This window comes from Suncus etruscus, chromosome 1 (genome assembly GCF_024139225.1).
Source record: "Suncus etruscus isolate mSunEtr1 chromosome 1, mSunEtr1.pri.cur, whole genome shotgun sequence".
NCBI classification, from domain to species: domain Eukaryota; kingdom Metazoa; phylum Chordata; class Mammalia; order Eulipotyphla; family Soricidae; genus Suncus; species Suncus etruscus.
In genome coordinates this window covers 122,215,703-122,219,451 of record NC_064848.1, presented here as the reverse complement: position 1 = coordinate 122,219,451, position 3,749 = coordinate 122,215,703, and the positions used below count along the sequence as shown (strand labels likewise).

General features: G+C 31.2%; 1 non-coding gene across 1 annotated transcript; it reads left to right on the top strand.

Moving 5' to 3' along the window:
- Positions 1-3,345: 3,345 nt before the first annotated feature.
- Positions 3,346-3,452, top strand: LOC126025490 (U6 spliceosomal RNA). Its single transcript, XR_007501467.1, has one exon. It is a non-coding gene; the product is annotated as a U6 spliceosomal RNA (small nuclear RNA).
- Positions 3,453-3,749: the final 297 nt, after the last annotated feature.

Below are 3,749 nucleotides of genomic sequence, written 5' to 3'. Positions count from 1 at the left end.
AACCTTTCAAGAGGAACTAATACCAATCCTTTTCAGGTTCTTTTCTGAAATTAAAAAATCAGGAACACTCCCAAATAGTTTTATGAAGGTAACATCACCTTAATACCAAAACTAGACAGATATGCTGCAAAAAAAATGAAAGTTACAGACCAATATCCCTGATGAACACAGATGCAAAGATTCTCAACAAAATTCTAGCAAATAGGATGAAACGCCTTGTCAAGAAGGTAATACATCATAACCAAGTAAGTTTCATTCCAGGAATGCCAGGATGGTAAAACATCCATAATCTATCAACATAATACATCATATCAACAAAACCATATGATCATATCAATAGACACAGAGAAAGCATTTGCTAAGATTCAACACCCATTCTTGATTTTAAAAAAAAATTCTTCAAAATGGAAATGAAAGGAACTTTTCTCAATATAGTCAAGACCATCTATCACAAGCCAATGACAAATATTATTTTGAATGGAGATAAACTAAAAGCCTTTCCTCTAAAATCTGGTACAAGACAAGGCTGCCCTCTCTCATCACTCCTATTCAACATAGTGCTGGAAGTTCTTTCCATAGTGATTAGGCAAGAAAAAGAATTCAAGGGAATCCAGATAGGAAAGGAAGAAATCAAGCTTTCTCTGTTTGCAGATGACATGATACTATATTTAGAAAACTCTAAAGACTCTACCAAAAAGCTTCTAGAAAAAGTAGATTCATATAGCAAAGTGGCAGGCTACAAAATTAACATGCATTAATCAATGCCCTTCTTATACACCAATGATAGAGAAGAAATGGACATTATAATACAATCCTGTTCATAATAGTGTCACACAAATTCAAATATCTTGGAGTCAACTTCACTAAAGTGGATTTATTTTTGAGTTTATATTTTTAGTCATTTTCCAAGATGATTACCTGTAAAATGGTGAGCCTATATTAACTACTGCTTTCCTTCCTTCTTCTCTTTCTATCTTCCTTTATTCCTTATTGCTCTTTCTTTCTGACAATAAAGCATATATTGGAAAGGATTGCTAATAGTAAACCTATCATGTCAGTAATTAAAACTCAATTTCTAATAAATACTTTCCTATGGGTTTTTATCTTCTGATTTCTTTCTCTACTTCTATCTAATACATGTCCTTTACTCTTTGAATTGTTATAGATTAAAAAGTTCTATTATATTGAGCAACAGTGACTATATATAGAAGTCTGTGTATAAATATAACATACAGCATTTATAGTCAGAATGATTTACAAAAGAGCACAGAAAAAAACATTCAAGAAAGCGTTGTTGACTGAGTAGACATAACCAAGTATACCCATCTGTCTTATAGTATTTTCAGGCAAAACATCAAGAATGACACTCAATGCAACCAGACCGTGCTATCTCATCACTTTCAAAGTAAAACTCAAAGACCTCAGGGTAAGATTGATCAAAAATATATTTCTCCATAAACTTTAATACTATTAAATTCATTCTCTACCATATGCTTCTTTCTTTCTGGCCTCCTTTTTATTTCTTGATATCACTAAGTATATATTTGCTCAGTTATTGCACTTAGTTTTCTTCGCATGGTAAACTTTCCTCACATATCTTCATAGCTGATCCCTCATTTCATTTGTGAGTCTCTACTCCAAAATAAATTTATTTTATAACTTTTTCTGGTCATGCCATGTAAAATAAATCCAACAATAAATTATGAGCCAGCTGATCCCAACCACCTTATTCTATATTAATTTGATTTCCCAAGTCATCTTTAGTTTAGTTATATAAAAATTGACAACCTTTGCAAATGTCTTCTCCACTGTATAATAAGTATCTGAAAATATATTTAAATAATATTTAATGTTACACACTTAAGGATATTATTTTCTTTCTAGCAAATTAAGTGACTTAGTTTATCTTTTACCCTTGCTACCATTCTCTCTTTTATTTAACAGGAAAGATGTGTCATTTTGGACATCCACAAGTATAAAAGTATTCTGTATTTTCATGAAGACAAGGTACTTTATAGTCTAAGTAATTTGAGTAATCTTTAATACTTAGTTATTACCATTAACTACTCATCATATGCCCCACTCATACTTTCTCATATTCACCTTTCTCACTTCAAGTAGCACTTTATTTTCTTTCTCCCCAATTTTGAATCATTAGTATTCCCCTATTTTGATTGCAAACACCTTTTTAAAATAAGTTTTATCGTGACCAACTTGAATTACAAGTCTTTCACAGTAATATTTAAGGTACATAGTGTCATTGAATCAGGGGCATTCCTACCACCAGTGTTGTCCTCCTTCCAACCCTGTTCCCAGCACTTCCTTCCTTTGCCCCCCAGACTGCTAGTATAACTGGTCCCCTCTGCGTATAGCTTTTTATAGATTGGGTATCGATTCAGTTGTCATTTACTTTGGTTTGGTGTCTAAGTCTGATCATTCTTTATTTCTACTCAATGTTCATCAACTGTTTGGTTCTCCCCCCCCCTTTTTTTTTTTTTTACTATATTTGACAATCTCAAGTTACAGCTTTTTAATTTCTTCTATGCCAGAGACCTCTCAGAAATATCAGAAATTTAAGAGGATTTAAATTTTTCTAGAGATTAAGGTTTTAAAATAGAAAACTGTACTTCTAATGTGGATTATAAAATAATGATAAAAATTAAAAGAAAAAATAATTATAAAAATTAAGAGGAGGCAAAATAATTGTGATATTTTTTAACCCTAAACTTATACTTTAGTAAGTGATGTCTCTAGGACTATGTGCAAGAAAAAATAGAAAAGTAATTAACCTTCTCAAGTTGAGATACAGCTTTTATTGTTTAATAGTATATCAAGTTTTAGTGGAAATTTTATATATATATATATATATCAGGTTTTTACTTTGATAATTATTGTATCTCATTGGAAACAATAAATTTTCTATAATTTTGAGATTATTATTGATTTCTTTCACAGATTCCTTTGGACTATTTTCATATTTTTATGCCTTTTCGTGTCCCAGAATTTCTAGCAACTTTTAATGTATACAGACCAAAATAAAATGACACTATTTTCATAGAATTTTTAATAAAATATTTGAAAGTGCTTTCATATGACTACCCAAGTTCCTCTTGGTCATCATATAGGGAAAGTTAAATGACTCATCCAAGGTCACAGATATAGATAGTGATAAAATATTGATGAATCACACAGACAGTGACAATGAGGAAGGACTGTTGGTATTGCTTAGTTCTCAAATTTTATTGTCTATCACTTGTGATAACATTGATGGATTTGTTCTAATCTATCCACAATTTTCTAGCTTCATTAATTTATTTCAGACTGATTTTTAAAATATATTCAACTGTGCTCGCTTCATCAGCACATATACTAAAATTGGAACGATACAGAGAAGATTAACATGGCCCCTGCTCAAGGATGATACGCAAATTCGTGAAGCATTCCATATTTTAAAAAAAAATTCAACTATTGATGTAAAATCTAGTAAGTGTATAAGATTCAGAAGTAGTCAAGTATTTTCATAAGACTCTCTGACCAGATTCTTTATTTTTAATATTTTATTTAAACATCTTGATTATAAATATGATTGTAGATGGGTTTCAGTCATGTAAAGAACAACCCCTTCACCAGTGCAACATTCCCATCACCAGTGTCCCAAGTCTCCCTCCTCCCTACCCCACCCACTCCTGTACTCTACAGACTTTCTACTTCCCTAATCAGCTTCTTTAAATAAAAATGTATGCTAGGCA